The 20,520-nt window shown below is 36.4% G+C and overlaps 1 protein-coding gene across 1 annotated transcript in view; it reads right to left on the minus strand.

Moving 5' to 3' along the window:
* Nucleotides 1–17,476, minus strand: part of RAF1 (Raf-1 proto-oncogene, serine/threonine kinase) — a 55,650-nt gene extending 38,174 nt beyond the window's left edge. Inside the window, exon 1 of the mRNA XM_036219978.1 lies at nt 17,342–17,476. The gene's annotated coding sequence lies outside the window, so the exon portion shown is untranslated. The remainder of the gene's footprint in view (nt 1–17,341) is intronic.
* Nucleotides 17,477–20,520: the final 3,044 nt, after the last annotated feature.

Genomic DNA, 20,520 nt, shown 5'->3' on the forward strand with positions numbered 1-20,520 from the left:
GGCAAGCATTGTCCTCCTACATACTTGGACCACAAAACCACGTACACTTATAAAATTTTTTTTTAACACACAAAATATAAATTTTTAAACTCCATGAGAGCAGTGACTCAGCTTTGTAAACCTCCATAAATTTAACTCCTAGAAGAATACTTGGCAAGTAGTTTTGAATTACTAAATAAACTGAGCATGTGCTTTAAAGTCAGGGAAGACCTGTAGTTGAATAACCTCCTCAGTGTGTGGACCCGGGCAAATCGCACTTAAGCTTTCATTTCTTCATCTGTAAAATGAGCACAACTTATTTAAGAGGCTGTTGTGAGAACTAAATGAAAAACTACAAAAAAAAAAAAAATGCAAAACTCAATGTCTGGTACACAGTGAGCACTTACTCCAAGATAGCTATTATTAACATGACAGCTATATTTCTGTTATTGATAATATAAGTGTTTTATCAGCACAATGAAGTAACAAAGGTATCCTTGATTCCTTTATTTTTCCTCACTCACCATATTTAATTATCCATCATATCAGTTCCTCCTTCAAAATCCAATCACTTTCATCTAACCCCAGCCAATCTAAATTAAGCCACCATCATCTTGCCTATTTACCCTCTAAGTGTCACTATGTCCACTTCCAGTCCCTCTCAGTCTAGTCTCTACAGAGTCATCTGAAAACACAAATCTGGTCACATTATCCCTCTGCTAAACTCCACCATCAGTTCCCTATCACACTCAAAATAAAACCCAAATTTTTAAACTATGACTTACAAGGCCTTACATAATGACCTGGCTTCTATCTCCCTTTTCCAACTTATCTCCTACTCCTCTCTTGCTCACTCACTTCATTTCTTGCTGCTAGCTCACTTCTTGTCAATCATGTTTCCACTTAAATGTCACTCCTCAAAAGGGACCTCCTTGACCATCCTGCTCAAGTGTATCCTTCCTCTACCCACTATTCTTGTCTCTTTACTCAGCTTTCTAGTTTTCATTAATACTTTACAACATCTAATACTCTGAAATTATATTAGTCATCTGCCTACTCAGTGATTATTGTCTACCTACCCCACTAGATAGTATGCTCCAAGAAATTAAGCTCATTTTATCACTATAAATCCATCACCTTTAATAGTATCTAGCATATAAGTAGGTCCTTGATATATTTCCTGAATGAATACTAATGCTGTCATCTGGGTCCAATGAGTGCTGAGTTCAAACAGAAATAATCAGTGCAGTCAATTAGGACCTACTCTATGTTGAGGGGCTACACTCTAGAATTAGAACACTAACAACTGCGGAATGCTACAACTATAAAATCGGCACAATAAAATTGTTGACTGGCAGTCAGCTAAAGTTATATAACAGCTCATCAGACAGATCCCAGAAAAAAACTGGCTGATAATATCCAACTGAAGCTATTATGGAATTCTACTATGCTGGAGTTATTTCCAAAGTTCAATTTATTAGTATTGTTTGGCATTTCCCTTCAGTTTTTTTTTTTTTTTAAATAAAACCATTCTGTTCCTAATCTGTCACACTAAATTGTAAACATTTTCTGTCTACCCACATATCCAATTTGTCCTAAATATACATTGCTGAAAACAATAAGTGGTTTTAAACCATAGTGTCCCTACTAAAGAAACAGAGAAATGTTTTTAAGAATTGATCATGCAGAATGCAAAAGAATGTACAAGAGAGGAACTTCAGATTTGGTGAGGGTAGGGGGGATAGCTCAGTTCAAAGGAAATAATTCCCAAATATCTGAGTACACGTCCCAAAACAAGAATGCTTTCTTATAATTTAGATTCTTCGATGCTAATTTAAAATATTTTTTGTGTACTTAAGCTATCAATCATGAAACCAACCAGACATTCAGTAAGATTAAAGAGTAAATAGTAATTAAGGGTAAAGTTAATAAATAATTAAAGACTAATACAGAAATATTATAAACAGTAAACAGGAGTAATTCAGTAAAACTTAAAATTATGTTACTGTTTCCAGCAAGTTCCAGAATGTGCAAAAACTAAGTAAACAGTGATAGAACCGCTACATTTTCCTATCATGTTTGCAAATGATTCTATAATCTATAGTAGTCACTGCTTTCTCTGTATTTACTATGGGCCAAACTCCACAGGTCATAATGTAGCCCTAAGAATAATTCTCCATTTTAGTAAATGAATGAGGCAAATTTCTCATTGAATAAAAACAAGGGACTGTTGAATGTCAACAAGTTTTATAGGCCACAGCTAATGAACTAATTGCTATGGTGTAAATTTCTTAAACTCCTTCTTGAATAATTCAAAAATATAGTAAGGTAAGAAAAACTCAACTTTTACAGCAAATTCATATTGTTTTAAACCAGGGATACATTCCTGAGGGTTTTCATGAACATGCACCAGTAAAGACAATGAGTTTTCTGCTACATGCCAAGCAGAAAGCTCTGAAGTAAGACTACATAGAAGCAATAGGTCAGTGATTCTGAATTCCTTACACTTTCAAGAAAGAAGATTAATTACCTTTTTAAGTCTAAACATTGATAAGACGAGGTACAAGTCCTCTCCGTAATACTGTGTGTGCTGTCTTCAGGCAACAAATCAAATGGCTGGTAAAAGCAAAGTACCTACCACTCAACCCTCAGACCTCAGCAAAGAAATCACAAACATTCTGTTGGCTAAGGCTGCAATCCTCATGCCCCAGTCTACACAAAGCTCCATGTGGCTGAGAAACCGGTTATTGTAGGTAGGAACACTCAGATATGAAAACATGTTAAGGATTAGATAAAGAAGTTAGTAAATACAGGGACTACACTATGTTTATGAAAACTGAATTGTTAAAAAATTTTAAAAGAAATCAAGTTATTTCTTAGTGCAATCCCTAATAAGCTGTTCAAAGTGATATTACAAAAGATACTTGTATAATTTATTCTGTTCATAATCCAGGAGAATACTGAGTTCTGATAAAGGCATTTTAAACTCAACACATTCATTTCAGCCTTCTCATGCGGTGGCCCAGCTCTCACAATAATTTCAGTAAATTGTTACATTCAGAGACATTTCTACAAATGAATACATAGTGCCAGATTAATAAAATATAAGTTAAAAACAAACTTTCCAAAACCCTGAGATCTTGTTTATTTTTGAGTTTACCAAATGCTACAAAAAAATTTTTTTTGAAAGCAAGACTATGTTTAAGGTTCAAGATTATTAGGGAGCAGCAAGCATATATAAAAAATACTAATAAGCAGCCTCAGGACAACTCAAATCTGATAAGAGTACAATTATGAAAATGTAACTAGCAGTACTTAGGGTATAATTTTAAGTCTTATGCATTACAGTCCATCTTCCACCTCAAAGCCTATTCTGAAGTATACATGTTTGACTGGAAATGCTACTATACCAATTTCTGGAGATAGAGACCACAGGAGAGCAGTCGCTTAACATTTCCCATTGATTCTCTTGTCACACGGCTCTTCTCCTGAAAGATGGGGTTAGATTCCTTTGAGCCACAGTAAGAAAAACCAATTTTAGCAATCCTGATTAATACAGGAAGCTTTTTAGAAGTTTGATGTACAAGAATCAAAAAGTCTTAAAAGCTTCTGCCTGAGTCAAGAAGCAGTTGGCAAAGGAAGAGTTAAGGCTTACTTTGTTTCATTCTTTCCCTACCTCAGCTAGTCAAGCAGCCAAACAAATCTTACTATTGACCCTGAGTAGAGAAGCATACACACAATACCACAATCGATGTAAATACTTCATTTTAAATTTTCTTCAAAAATGCCTCAGGAAATTAGTATTTATAACCGGACATCCTGAAAAACTTTGTTTTCTAGTTTTCCTTCAAATATTGTCTCATATTTCACTTAAAAATATTATACTGGCAGAGCAAAAATACCTAACGAGGCAGCGCTTTGGTGTTTAAATGAGATTTTAAGAGACTCAATCTACCTGAAACTTAGTTTCTGAGAATGAAGCAATGCATTCTGTGATTGAGACTGATTCCAGAAAGTTTACTTCAGTCAAGAGAATTTAACAATTTTACAGAACTTTAGTTTATTCAGCTCTTCTCATCACTTTCTCACACGACTGTTAAAATTAGACTAAAGCAGGTACTATTTCTACTTCCTTTTTAGATGAAGAAAATGTGAAGTTAAAAGGTTTAGTGACAACAAATTCAGATCCTCATTAAATTACAGCTATATTATAACAGTGATTTAACTGTGTAATGTTACTATTATAGTACTTAGAAATTGTTTAAGTAATGCAGCAGACCTGTACATGGAGGAAAGGAAAATATATATATATAACTTTATATATCATACCTTTAAATTTTTCTTCATATTTAAAAGATGTTTAAATAACAATTTAAATTCATTATCCTAGTATTCCTATTGCTTTTTCTAACTTGGCCTTACTTCTTGTCCGCTGAAAGATATAGAATAGAGGGTATATCAAAAATATAATCTTTTATTCAAAAAGCTAATTCTCATAATCTGCAGTAAATGGATAAGGACTTGAGACAAATACAATGAAAATTTTATAAATTTCTTTCAAGCCATTCTTTTTTATCCTCATTCCAAAAAAGGTAGATAAAATAAAATCTCCATGTAATTAGAAGACTGCTGAAATTATAAACCATGACTCACTAATTCTGAATATTAATCAATAAAAAAGAATTCCTATACATCAAATAACCAAGGCACTGCCCTCCAGTTAAAATTCTGTTGTAATATTATCTAGCTGCCTTGAGTTTCTCCTTCACTTGCAAGCAAGGAGGAGAAACTAGGAGCAAGAGCTTTAGAAGTCTGTGGCACAAATGACCTGAACACACTAAATAAAAAGTCTGTATTTTTAATAGCCTTAAACTTACTGACATCTAAATTTAATTTACTTGTATTTCTTTCTCTTATACTTGGCATGTTTTGTTAACATAGGAGGATTAAATAACATATGAGAAAAGCATACAGTGTTAGTCTGAGATAGTAAATGGTACCTATTACCATTTGTTATACAAGCAGTGATGGTTGTACTGATTACAATAATGAGAAACTCTTCTAGGTAGCCCTTAAACCTCCAGCCTAGGTTTTTCTGAGTTCTGAGCCTAAAACTCTTAACCACTATGCTACTGTGTTCCAAAAATTAAGTTCCCAGTTCCAAAGTACAGATCAACTGTGAAAAACCATGTTTAGCTCTCACATTACTTGGGGGAATAACACTGGCTGTACACTATCTTATTCATATGCTATTTACAAGCTATCTCCATATTCCCAGAGATCCTCAGCAGGGTCTGCATGGGGCAATTCTAATTGTTTTTAACCACTTAGTCTATAACTTGGAACCTGAGAAATGACATCAACACAATCCTAAATTACCTAAAATTAACCAAAGCATAACTTTTTGGAAAATACTTCTCTCTCCACTTGGATCAATCATTTCCTCAAAAGCATCTTATTTTTATCTCTTCAGATAGGAGAAATAAGACAAGATTTAATGTCAAAGATAAAAAAAAACCAAATGCCATATACAATTTATAGCAACTTAGAGCTTGAGACATGTAGAATATCCTATTTTGCTGTTCTTTAATCAAAATACAGGCAAAAGTAGCTCTAGTAACTTTATATGGTATACAATTTTATTTGAAGTACATGTCAGTTTATATTTTAATCGGTTAGCTAAAATATTCTAAAACTGTATCTTTCTGATAAATCAGAAAATCAGAAAACAGACTGGGAGTACAAAATAGGAGAAATGGTAGTAATGAAATAAACTAAGTACGTTATTTTTAATAACTTTAATACCTTTCTGATCAGAACATTATTCCAAAGACTTGTGTCGACTCAATTTTGATTACTTAATTGCTTAATGAACCTTTAAAATTACAAAAGCCAATACAATCATTTTAGAAATCTTTCCACTAAGCTCACTTTTCAGAGTATTACCTATCATATAAAATTCCAAGCATTTTAAACACTCTCAGAAAAACTGGCAAAATTAGCACAGAAAGCTTTCCAGAGAAGGAAGTCCTTCCATTAAATGATAAATGTTTAAAACATTAAGTAGACATCCCTAATCACCCCCCAGCTTTAGATTAAAGGCTTCAGTATGAGCCCACAATCTCGCCCAAAGTGCTTACATAAATGGGTACATTTTACATAGATGTGACAGAAAATTTCCTAGAAGTTTATAAAATATTAATTAGTAATAGAGGGTAACATTTTAGAAAGAATATCTCTAAAAGTATTACTTTAAACTATATCCCTAAATTAAATATTTAAGATCCAAAAAAAAGCTTACATATATAAAGAAATAGCAAAATTTATTCATTATCATCTTATAGAAAAAAAAAGTAATGGAAATAAGTATTTTTACTCAGGTCAACAAAAGTTTAGGAAAGACAACTCTTCAAAAGGGATATCTCTGAGGACTCTACAAAAAAATAATACTTGGAGAAATTAGTTTAGAACTTGATCTCAGCCCTCGATAATTTCAGAGTTTAGTTGAGGAAGTAAATAAGGTGGGGTTAAATATACAAGGCCCATAAGAAGGAAATGGAACTACTTTTAAGTCATAAAATGACAGAATAGAGAGCATTCCTGGAAACCTAACAAAAAAAGTAAATTTGTATCACACCTAGGGGTTAAATTCTGAAGTGAAGATAGGATGCAGGATGGAGTACAAATCAACCTAGAAAATCCCTTTATTCTCTCATTAAGTAGGTGGCCTGTTATTTAGGATATTTACTCCATTTCTTTTTGCTTCTTCCTCTTTAAAATAAGGATCATGATATATGTACCTAATTCACCAGGCTGTTGGGAAGATTAAATAAATTAAGAATAATATTTTTAAAAATTGGCAAGTGACTAGTTAATCAATACAGGTAAGGTTTTATCTTCAGAGATGACTTTCTTAAAAATTGTTTCTTTAGACAAAAAAAAATCACACTCAACTGTAAGATGATCAAACTATAAGACTTGTAAGAATTGAGAATGATGAAAGAATAGATTCATTTTCTTCAACTGCAATCAAAATCTCACAAAAACAGTTTGGGGTGACAGAGCAAAAACATGATTAAATACTCATATTTTAATGTGCTTATTATGCACATTACTATTTTTCACTTAAGCTCATTCCTTGCTTCAGCCCGCTTTGGTCTATCTGAGAGACTGGATGATTGAATTTTCAAGATTTTCCCAGTTTCCTTTAGAAAATATGTACTTTGTTCAGTTTTTTTTTTTTAATTCAATTGGTCCCACAACAGTGGGGGCGGGGGGAAATCACCCTCACACATGAAAAGTTTCTGCTGAAGAGACATGCTCAAACACTTAAAAGTCAAATGTCATCTCATTCACGTTAGAAAACAATAATGTATCTAGTTTGGAAAAGGCTTAGGCTACAGTTTCCCAACCAGTCCAAAAGGGCACTCTGATGCACTGCAAGGTGGTGTGTGTCAATATTTTGAGTTTCCTCACTCCTCTTTCTCAATTTCTGACCACAAACTGGTAACTTCATCAGATGACTGGCCAGCATAAACACACATGAAGAAATGTGACACTCTACCCTTCTAAAAATTACCACGCAGGAGCTGCCCAAGTTTAGAAAAGATTCTAATTTTTTTAAAAGGTAATTAATTTTAAATACAAGTTAAAAATTAACTAGTTCAAAACAGTATGTTAAACCAATCAGTTTCACAGTGAAAGACATCTGGAGCCAATTTCATTTTTAACTCTTGTCATAAATTAGTTTTTCATTATTTTCATTTTAAGTCACTTTGTCTGAACTCTTTTCTAACCCAAATTTTACTTTTCATCTCCAAATCAGTCATTGTTTCTCATTTAGGCAGCAACTACTAATTTAAAAATGAACAGACCCATTTAGAAAGTATACCATTAATTCAAGCACCAAAATATACAGTGCACAAATAAAAAATGGTTTAGGGATGATCATTCTGATGGCCAGGTAACAACAGAGTTTAAAAAAAAAAAAAAAAGGAGGGGGAGGGTGGTGGGGAGGGCTACATAGTGAAAGGGTTAGAAAAATAAAAGAATTACCCGATACCTCACCCTGCTAAGTTAATACTTGGAAACACTGACTTAACCTTGTATCACTGATATCTTTTCCACATAATAGGCCTCAAATTTTAGTGGCAAAACTTGCATAATCAACAAATATTTAAAAAATGGCAGTTGCCATCCTCAAAAATAAAGATGTGAAATATAAAATATAAAATAAGTGAATCCTCTATCTACCACATAAAAATACTGATATAAAACGGGGCACACAGAGACTTATGGACATGGACAATAGACTAGCGGTTACCAGAGGGTAGGGAGGAAGGGGAGGTAGATGGGAGAAAAGCGGTCAAATATGTGGTGACAGAAAGAAATCTAACTATGGGCGGTAAACACACAATGTAATATATATATATATATGTCTTACTGTTGAATTGTACACCTGAAACTTAATGAATTTCATTAACCAATGTCGCCATAATAAAGAAATAATTTTTTTTAAATAAGAAAAAAATAATAATGATATATAATCTTAAAAACCAGAATGATTCTCTATATACTGCAACCTAGCACAGAACTGAGAGGAAAAGAATAAGGAACACTATTCATTCGACAGTTCCTAAGACTACTTTCAATTGCCAGCTGCTGAAGAATATAAAATTCAGACAGATGTGGCCCTTGCCTTCCAGGAGCTTTTAAAGTAAAGGAAAAAAAAACATCATCATTTACCAAAGACTTACCTATGTGCTAGGCACCGTGCTAAGGGCTTTCAGGATGACAAGCAGGCCTACAACAAAATGTGGCAGCTTTTTTGGATGGTGGGGGAAGATAACGTCTCAAGAAAACTACTATGAGAATTCAGAATGTAGAAGGGTCATTTTAGCTTGAGTGGAAAAGGATATGGACAATAAAAGATGATTTCACTATACTATTTGAACTAGAAGGGGTAGTATTTTGATAGATGCATAGGTAAAACAAAAGCTAAAGTATTTCTATCCAAGGAATGAGGATAAAGGAAAAGTCTAGAAAGAAACGAATCTGATAATGTACAGTTGTTTTTACTTTTTACACTACTTCATTTTCCTTTCATTTTTAATCTTTATAGTTAATGACTTTATAAACATAAAAACTGTAAACAGAAACCTATCTCCATCCTCAGTACCTTCTAAAACTTTTGCCCTGCTTTATTTTTTTTCCTAGAGCACCTATGACATATAAATTAATAGTCTTTTTTTTTTTAACAGCTTAATGTTATTCTTCAGTGTTTTCTCCATGTTTATAATCCCATACAGATGTTATAATCCCATGCAGATGTTATACATACACATACAGGTTTTAGCAATAATTTGTATTTCCCAATATATCTTTAAAAAGATATATTGACTGATTACAGAATACATGTTCATGGGGCAAGGAGGGTAAAAATATAGAAAAATACAAAGTTTAACATATAGATGGCTCTTGCTAACATTTGTGGACATATGTATCTTTTTTATGCAAAGATATATATTTTATATTTTTCTTTGTAAAAATGGGATCTTCTTGAACAACTTTTTTCAGTTAATATATCTTATCACCCAGGATGAACTGAAATCATCTTTCATCAACTAACTGAATACATTTAATATTAAAAAGGTATGTGGGTATAAAGAAAGGTTAACTACAACAACTACATGTACCAGCTTGTCAAAAACTTTATTCTTTTCAAAAAAGATGAGTTATTGTGTAATTAGTTTATCTCTTTGAAGAACATTATATACGAATACATTTATAAAGGAGAAAAAAAGTCTATTAGATGCAGAGTCAATTTCTAAGCTTCTGGTTTGCCTATTAGCTCTAACTAGCAGAAAGAAAAAAGCCTAAGGCCACTTCATATCCATTAGGACAGACAGTATCCAAAAACAGAAAATAACAAGTGTTTAGCAAGGATGTGAAGAAACTGGAACCTTCATGCAACGCTGGTGGGAATGCAAAGTGGTACAATTGCTGTGAAAACAGATTGGCAGTTGCTCAAAAGGTTAAACAGAACTACTGCATGATCCAGCAATTCCACTACTAGGCATATACACATAGGAAGGCAGAGATTAAACACATACACTTGTAAACCAATGTTCATAGCATTATTTATAACAGCCAAAAGGTGGAAACCCAAGAGTCCATCAACAGATAAAATATTACATACACACAAACACATACACAGGAATGTTATTCAGCCATAAAAAGAAATAAAATTCTGATACATGGTGCAATATAGATGAACCCTGAAAACACACTAAGTGAAATAAGCCCCTTATATGAGTACTTGGGATAGACAAATTATGAATGTAGAGAGAATGTAGAAAAGAGTTTACCAGAAGCTTGGAGTAACGAAGAATGGAGAGTTATTGTTTAATGAGTACAGGGTTCTATTTGGGATGATGAAAAAGTTCTGGAAACAGTGGTGATGGTTGCACAATGTTGTGAATATACTTAATGCCACTGAATGAATAGTACACACAAATATGGTTAAAATGGAAAAGCTTATTTATATATAGTTTACCATCACCTCCCTCCATACACACATACACACACACACACACACACACACACGCCCATGAGGCCCATTCTGTAGTGTCAAAGAGCTGAATACTTGTCATGAAGGTGATGATCTCTACTCTCACAATCCCACTTTAATTCCAATCCAGACTAAAGTTAAGGAAGGTAGAAGAGTATCATTTATCCCCTCATTATCTCTGGTTAAAACTTTCTTCCATGTATTAAGCCTACAAACGCAGAAAGAATAGCCAGCATCTTGAGTCAATGAGTCAGGGAGCTGCAGAGCAGGCAAACATCTTCAATAGAGAGAACTAAGCAAGGTAACTCAAGAGATGTCCTAAATTACAAAGTTCTGAGTACTTAACTGTAGCCATTTGTGTGTGTGATGGACAGTAAGAAAGAACTAAATCTACAGGTGATAAACCTCTGAATCTAAACTCATTCGGTTAATGTTTGTTATATAATCAAGCCAAAGTTTTAAGAACTGGAGATTTATAAACAAAAGTAAAACATTTAAGGACCTTAAGTCTAGCCAGACATTTAAGACATCTATACAAAAAAAGTCAACTCAATAAACATTATTTAACACAGTATATTCAACAAATTGAGCTGCGATCAGGGGCTAGCTGTTATGCTAAACTCTGGGTATTTCAAAGGTGATTAATATACAGTCCTCTAAGAAAAGAAGAGTGGGATAGTTTACAGTGCATAGTACCAAAAAAGTACTTTCACACACCATTTAAGTTTAAATAAAAGGTCGCAGGAAACCTATCAAGTATTGGAATTTAGATTCAACACTTTCACCAAAGATCACAGGGCTGATCCCTCAGCCTCTCAAAGGGAAATATTTTTTTTCACAAGTATTGATAAATAAGGAACTGTACATTGAGTTGGAAACATTAATTTGAGTTTTATAATCTACTGTACAGTAAGCTCACAAATGACTATATGATAAAGGCAATAAAAATAAATGCAAAGGGTTTTAAGACAGGGTTCAAGGAAGGAAACAACAATAGTGAGAAGAGAAAAAGATCAGGAAATGACATTTAGAAGATGGTGCTCAAAATGTTCTTAAAAGAGGAACAGATAAAAGTGAGGAAATCATGCCAATCTCTCTTCATTAGATAAGGTCACTGAAAGAAAGAACTTGCCTTTTTCACCCTGTACCAAGCACATTAGAATAGGCAAATGTACAGAGACAGACAACACCCTGTCCCTACGTAAGTGCTTAAAAAATGGTTTCTGAATTATGCTCCAGATAGTATGAGGAATCAGTTAGCAAGACATAGAAGAGCTGTTATGTTTAGTCTGACATGCAATGGAGGAGACTCTTGGAAGATTTGCAAAAGATTTGCACATCTACACTTGAAAATTCTTATATCATCATAAAAAGGATAGAGAAGAACCCCATATTTCCCTCTATGAAAGAAAATTGAGTAGCTGGAGAACAAGAGGAAGGATTACTCTGTATGGCATAATTTTGTATCCTTTTAATTTTGTGGCAGGTGACTCTATAATCTATTTGAAAAACTAATAAAATTTAATTTTTAAGAATCTGCACATTAAGAAAATGAATCTGGCCATAATGTGGAGGATGTACTGGCGTGGGAAGAAGAAGAAAGAGTTCAGTTCAGAGGTTCTAATGGTCAAGCCAAATAGAAATAAAAGCCTGAACTAATCTGAAGGAAGTAGAAAGTAGTTGAAAGAAGCTCAAAAATATAGCTGTCAATGTAATCTGACAGTAACTGAATGGAGTGACGTAAGGGTCCATATCATAAATTGAACTGTTTTAACATTATTAAATGTATTTTCTATTATAAAAGCAATATATTCAGAGACTATGAAAAGTATAAAAAAGAACATTTTCTTTATTTCTACTGTTTAAAAACCACTGTAAATATCTACATGTATTTTCTTCCGATGTTTAGGTTCTGAATTTTTTAATAGCTTGAGATATAATTCACGTACCATACGACTCACTCATTTAAAGTGAACAATTCAATAGCTTTTATTACATTCACAGCATTGTGCATCCATTTCCACAATCAATTTTAGAATATTTTCGTCACCCCAAAAAGAAACCCCACAGTCACTGCCCATTCCCCACTCCCTCCAGCCCCCAGCAACCACTAACCTGTTTTCTGTCTCTGTACATTTGCCGATTCTGAACATTTCATATAAAAGTAATCATACAATATGTGGTCTTTTCTGACTGTATTTTCATTTAACATAATGTCTGCAAGATTTAAACATATTGGAGAATATATCGGCATATACTTTCTTTATTAGTAAATAATTCCACTATATTAAGTTTTTATATACAACTATGATCATTCTAGATCCATAATTTTGTGTTCAGCATTTTCCATGTCACAAATGCTTCATATATGCCATATTTAATGAAGAGCACAGTGCCCCATCAAAGTGGCTATACCCCAGTTTATGTAATCATTTTATTAACGCTGATCATTTGAACTTCTTCCATTTTTTCCTATTGTAAATAAATTTTGTTAAATGCAAATAGGAGCTCCTTTCTGAATGACCTATGTGGATCTAGGGAAATGGCTCTCTCAGAGACTCTGAGCTTCCTAATGAATTTTGGAATAAAATGAGATTTGCCACATATATAACCTGTCATGTTCTTCCAGGAAAAACTCAGAATTTCATTTATCCCAAACCTAGTTAAAGGGCATGTTAAAAAGCTATCCAAATCTGAAAAGGATGCCTCCAAAATACCCATTTTAAGAATGAAAACAAGTAATTTTAAAGACATATTGAGTTAAACATTAACTAGCTTGACTCTCAACAGAAATGTATGTGGATGGAGATAGGTAAATACTTTGTCCAAATGGAATGCCTAGTAGCTTCAAAACAAATCAGACCACTTTTACTTTCCATAGCAGACTGGAAGAATATAGGAAAGAACATCTTGACTAAAACAGTAAAAATATGGTTACTCTTGCTACTAAATGACAGTAAATTAAATCCAACAAGTAGAAAGGAAAGACACTAGTAGAATCCACAAAGTTCTCAGAAGCAATTAGACATTGATTGCCATTGCCTGCTGCTTCCCATTCATTAACCAAAAATGTAAATAATCTCTAAATCGCAAAGGTTTTAAAATTCTAAACTAGTTTCAGGATTGTTAATCCCCACCCAGTAAAATCCCTTAGAATCTGATCTAAAAATAAAACTGTGTCAAGTGTACCTCAAGAAAAACTATGTACACTGTTTGGAATGTGAAGCAATTAACACACTTTGTGATTTGCCAGAGACTTCAGATAGCCTGGACCAAAACCAGTAACAAAGAAAGAACTGGTTAAACTGAGATTCTAGGAGTAATTTTAGAAGAAAGGCTAACAGATCTGAAGCTAACTACTAAAATTATTGAGCGCTACACAAGTATTATGGGAGAAATGAAGAACAGAATGATTCAATCACTGTAAAATTAATGAAAATTTTAATATATAATTAAGGAACTTTTACTCACAACTTTTAAAGCAAGAATACTCAGCCCTTACTATCATGCAGATTACAGACAAAGTAGTTTAGCCCCATTCCCAAAATACTAACTGAATTTGAATTGTAACTCAAATATCTAGTATTACATTTTGAACAGTTTATTAAATAGGGATTCTTATCCATCCATACACATATATGAACACACAAAACACAAACAAAATAAGATAACCTAAATCCTGAAACAACCTCATCCTAAATGAGCCCAGTGTTCCTTGATTACCACTCAAGGTGAGCAATCTTCCAACTACAGTCATTTGTTTCGAAGAAATAAGACTTCCATGTTCTGCACAATTTAAAAAACAAAAAACCTCAAGTCAAAGCACGATTTTGTGGTTTCATAAACCCCCTACTGTCACATTAGTCCACTGCCTTTCAAAGGCAATATTTAAAATTCTCTTCTGCAAGTCAACATGAAGGCATGTTGTTTGGCTAACAAGCTCCTCCCAAGACCAAGATTATTATGTATGGCCTATTATGTTCCTAACATGCAAACAAAAGCACTCCCTCATGTAACATTTTTCTATTTTTAGGCAGTAGGTTACCAACAAAGTTTTGTCTGAAATTACAATGTAGTAGACTATATATCTACTACTGACTCCTTAAAATAGTAATGAACTTATTAATTTTATTTTCTATTTTAATAAGTAATCTAATGCTTCTGGAAAAGTAAAATTTAACTTCCAAGAAGTTTAATCTTCAGAACCATCTATTTCAGATTTCACACTGGCATGTTTTAAACTAAAAGCAACTAGTTTCAGAGCAGTTGTAACAGAACACTTGATGTTTAACCATTTTCCATTTCATCTTTTAGAAACTTTTCATCATAAATGACCAAATATGCTTTTCACTGTTTTCTTCTGCTAAACCAAATCCTATAAAGTATGTTCTAATTTATTTCACTCAAGCCTTCGATTTTGAAAGCACACACATTTTTCAACTGACAAGAATTTAACAAGACTAAGCAATTTCACTACAATTTATCACAAATACATACCTAAAAGATAAGTTTTACAAAAGAAACAGTAACAGGTTTATTTTCCCAAGTATCCAGTATTCAATCAACTGGGTCAAATGTTTCTGTTGCAATTTAAACAGCTTAGCCCTTGAAACCATAAGGGTGAAAACAAGTCAAAAGAATATTTTTTAAACACTAAATTTATGGGAGTAACATTGGTTAATAACATATGTTTCAAGTGTATAATTTTATAATACATCATCTGTATTTCCATTGTGTGCTCACCACCCAAAGTCTAGTCCCATTCCATCACCAAGAAAAGAATCTTAATATTCTTCGGTGGTACAGAAGCATCACAACCCAAGAAAGATTTAGGAACTGCCAGCTGAAGCCTGTTAACATAATAATCACTTTAGCATAGCATTAATCACAATACAGCTATTTGGGGGAAATAATGTTCAGAGCTAAAGGCTTTATAAAAGAATTGGAATCCATGGAATCAATCCAAAGAAATGGGTTACTATATAAAACACATTTACTAAACTAAAAATACCTACTCACATTCTACACTTCTTCTGATGTTTTATACAATCTGGAAATTTATATACGACTAAGCATGTTTTTTATTGTCAACAGCCATTTAAAATGTACTATTAGTGAAGTATACTACATCTATAAGGTCAACATTTTTGTGAGCAAGTATAACTTGAGAAGACTCTTCTGCAAGAATCCCTAGAAATGAGTTGGGTTCATTCACCATGTGCAAAGAAAGTACTTATCAAAAATGTTCTTAATTAGGGTTTATCAACGTGAACCTTTTCAGTTACTATCAGCTTCAACATCAAGAGGAGAAATCAGCAAGAAAAAAGAATTAGCAATGTGCATTTAAAATAATCCAAATTAAATGAACTAGTTCACTATTTTCAACTATCCTTCACAATCTAGCCAACTTTTCTTTTAGACCTTCACTTCTCACCACTTCCTTCCTGCACCCCAGACTACTTGCTGCTCCCCAAACTCATCCCCAACCCCTACATGTTTCTAACTTGTACCAGCTGTTCCCTCACATGAGCATGCTCTCTCTCTTCCTCCTCACCTGGTGTGCATTTACTCATCAGTCCAAAACTCAGCGCAGAAGTCCCCTTCAGTGGACAAGGTTCCTCAACTCCCCCAGGAAAAACTAGTTGTTCCAAATTCCCACAACATTTGTTAAGTCCATCCTTATCACAGTGCATTGTTTTCACGCCTCGGGAGCCAACCGAGGGCAGACTCCCTCCACTCAGGCCACAAAGGACAAGGCAAGCAGAAATACTTTGTGAACGTGCGCTGAATTCGTTCCCTACTTAGATTAAGCGATCCTCTAGAACCGAGTCACATCTCTAGGAGACCTAGGAGATCCTATCACTCTTCTCACCAGAGAATGAATACCAGAGGGCACACCCAGAGCCCTGAAAAGAGAACAATGAATGAACACAACCGCCTCGCCTCTCCCGAAGTCCAAACTCCTCTCTCCGCGCATCGCCTAGCGCTGCAAAGCCTCTGCAGCGCAGCTGCAGAATTGACGCGTCCCGGCGGCTCTAACGCCACACAAAAGACAGCCCTGGATCTTCACTCCAATGCATCCCGAGGCCAATCGTCAGTATAAGCATCGCAAACCTTTCATTAGTAACCCAAAGAGTCTTAAAACCCTAGGCGAGGCCCCTATGCTTTTGTGGCGGGGCAGTGACCCATTTCCTTCTCTCGTCCTGGATTCCTCTCGTCTTCCCTAAAAAGGGTGTCACTTGAGGGACGGACCTTGAGAGAAGATGCAAACCCGGGTCCCCCACTCCGCGACCAGAAAGGAAAGGAATTAGCCCATCTGAGTGACAACAGAGATACCGGGCAGCTCTGGGCGGATTTTCCCATTATCAAAATATGAGGAAAGTACACCGGGTATACGGGTGGCGTTGGCACGTTTTCCCAAAACACAAGAAAATCAGAGTGGGAATGTGGGAATTAGTCTCGCCGGCCATGATACCGGGACCCGGGGCCCCGCCCGTCAGCGCCGCCGGGGGTGACAGCGGCCTGGCCCGGGGCCTCCACCCAGCAGCCGTGGGGCCACTGTCAGCGCCGCCCAAGCTGGGCCGCCAGGGAACCCGGAGCCTTCAGCCCCGATGCCTGGCTTCCCCGCCCTCCAGCGCCACCCGGGGTTGACAGCGGCCTGGCCCGGGCCCTCCACCCAACAGCCGGGGGGGGTCACTGTCAGCACCGCCCAAGCCGGGCCGCGGGTGAACCGGCGCCTTCAGCCCCGACGCCTGACTCCCCGAGCATCCAGGGCCCGGCCCTGCCGCCTACCTGAAGAACCAGGCCGCCTCCGTGTCCCGTCGTCCGGCTGCGGCGTCTGGCCCGCTCCTCCTCCCCGCGGTGGGTGAGGGAGCGGGAGGCGGTCACATTCGGCGCGTCCCCAGCCCAGGGGACGGGGCCCCGGGCAGCCCCCGCATCGCCGCACTCGCGCTCCGCGCCTCAGGGCACACGCCCCAAAGCCCGGCCAGCTGGCCCTCTTTGGGGCCCAAGGAGAGGGGCAGGGAAGGATACCGTCTCACGCTCGTTCTCGTCTTACTCCCGCCATCTAAGATGGCGGCCCCAGCGCCCGCGATGAAGAAACTCTCGGGCGGCCCCAGCAAGCGAGCCCTCCGCTCGGTGCTCCTCCTCCCGACCTGAGGCGCCACCGCCTCTCTGCTTCTGCGCGAGCTCGCCTGGCGGCCGACTTCAAACTTGGCTCGGGCATCTATCGCTCTGGCCTACATTCAGGCCCCGCCTCCCAGGGAAAGGGCGTGGCCTCGCGAGCTAGCTGGTCGCCATTTCCGAGCGGGGGAGGCTGTAGGCCGGGTGTTGATCAGGGCAGGGAAGAGGCGGTAGGCGGTAGAGAGGGGTCAGAGTTTGGCCGCCTCCAAGGGGTCTGAGACCCAGAGAGCGCCAGCCTGCCAGCATCCCAAGACCCGGCAATAACCAGAAGTACCCTAGGATACCCAGCGTAGGAAACTGTCCAGCTTTAGTGCATCCTCTGCAGAATCGGACTCAGGAGATGTCGGATCGCAGCTCCTCCACTTACCAGTCCTGTGGAAAAGCCCCTACATGTTCTGAGCCTCAGTTTCCTCATCTGTAAATTGGGGGTTCCTTTACCCTCATCATATTGGTAAAAAGTTAAAAACTGATAATATCCAGTCTAGTCTAAGGTATATGGAAACCTGTTGTGTACCCTCATTCAGCACTGGCGGGAATGGATTTCATCAGGAGGGCAATTTGGCATTATCTGTTGACATTTTTAATACATATACTCTTCCAGCAATTCCACTTCTAGATACTAATTCTAGAGAAAAATGTACACTATATACACAAAAAGGTATGTGCTAAGATGTTTATTGTTTTCTTTAAAGAAACTGGTGAAAATATTGATAAATAAGAAACTGCTTAAATAAATGGTGTTACCTTCAAGGTATGGAAGATGTATCATTCATCTGTTTAAAAGAATGAGCTAGATCTATGTCTTGACTTTTTTTTAATCCAAGACTTTTTTTTTGTTAAGTAGACCATGTACGGTATGATCATATTTATTGAAACAGGTACACAAAACTACCCAATACTGTGTGCAACACTCATGGTATACCACACATTGTTCTGACTATTGGGAAATCAATTAAAAACCCTGCCTCTAGTGAAGAGACCAGAAGAAAATACAAATAATATTAAAGTAGTAATATGTGCAGTATAAAGAAAAAGTGAAGCAAGGCGACGAGATAATGACAAGAGTATGCGGACCAACATGAAAATAAATGCAGGGGAAAGACAAAGGCATTGAATACAGATGAGCCATGAAGGGATTTTTTTTTAAAAAAAGGAATAAAAAAAATTTTGAGTAAACTCGACTATCTAATTGGCTTTATTGGTTTCATAAATCGGGCAGCATTCCATCTAATAACTAATAGGGTGCTCCTGAGGGTTGTACAAGGTTTTTATAGAGGAAGCCGGGTGAGGCACAAGAGAGCTCTTAGTGAAAAGAAAAGAAAGGATTATTTTCTGGCAGGGACATCTTGCAGAGAAGAGAAGGGGAAGGGTTTTTAATCATGTAGATTGCCTCTTTCTATGGGGGATGGAGAGGGCCTAGGTGACAGATTACTTTACTGAGCCTTGACCAGGAAATTCCAGACTGGTTAATTAAGATTATGTTTCTGGGAGAGGTTGAAACTGCAATTAGATCAAGTATTAAATGTAGGTTTAGTATCATGGGCTTTTAGCATGAATAACTCCGTTTTAGGCCTGTGTTTTTTGTCTTTGACATAACAGTAACACCTACCTCACAGGATTAAAAGAGATAAAACATGAAAAGCACTTACCATATAGAGCCTGGGGTTTGAGACTTAGGTTTGTGGAGTCTGACTGCCTAGGTTCAAATTTAGACTCTGCCACTTCCTCATTTAAACCTCAGTTCCTCAGTTTCCTCATCTGTAATAAAAATATGGTAGTATCACCTGTTAGGTGCAAGGAATTAGTTTAAGATGTACAGCACTTGGAACATTGCCTGCCTCATATTAATATCATAAAAGTATCAGCTGTAATTATTATAGCTGATATCATATCATTACTACTTAGGGCAGAGCAGCAAAGCCACACCTGCTGACCCCCAAGCCATTCATTCTTTCAGTCGCCCCCAGCTGGGATGTGCCCAGCACTTCACAGCTTAGAAAGCTTAAGGAGCCTGTGCCTCATTCAATCCTCTCAGCTGCACGGTGAGAGTGACTACTTCATTTTTTCAAAAACAATTTTTGACATGAAATTAATAAAACATGAATTAACCATTTTAAAGTGAACAATTCAGTGGCATTTATTATGTTCACAGTATTCTGCAACCACTACCTCTATCTAATTCTAAAACATTTCCATCACTCCAAAGTAAAAACCCTTACCCATTAAGCAGTTGTCCCCATCCCATCCCCACCCAGCTCCTGGCAATCACCAATATGTGTTCTAACACAACAGCTTTATCTGTTCTGGATATTTCATACAAATGGAATCGTACAATGTGTGATCCTATGTCTGGCTTCTTAGCATAATGTTTTCAAAGTTTATCCATGTAGTTGCATGTATCAGTACTTCATTCTTTTTTATAGCTGAATATATAAGAATATCACAATTTTTTATCCATTCATTGTTGATGGACATTTGGGCTGCTTCCATCTTTTGGCTATTATGAATAATGCTGTCATGAGCATGCATATATGTGTACGTGTTTGAGTACCTGTTTTCAATTTTTTCAGGCATGTACCTAGAAGTGAAATTGCAAGGATCATCTTGCACTCCACTGGGTTGCATGCCCCCACTTTGCATCAACATAAGAAACATCTGAACATAAAGAGAATTTTTATAAGAGTTTATTTGAGCCACAATGATGACACGTGCTGGAGAACAAGATCTCAAATGTTCCAGAGAATAACAGTTTTGCAGTTTCTTTTATGCATTTAAAATTAAGGAGGAAA

This window comes from Rousettus aegyptiacus, unplaced genomic scaffold (assembly GCF_014176215.1).
Source record: "Rousettus aegyptiacus isolate mRouAeg1 unplaced genomic scaffold, mRouAeg1.p scaffold_m13_p_4, whole genome shotgun sequence".
NCBI lineage: Eukaryota > Metazoa > Chordata > Mammalia > Chiroptera > Pteropodidae > Rousettus > Rousettus aegyptiacus.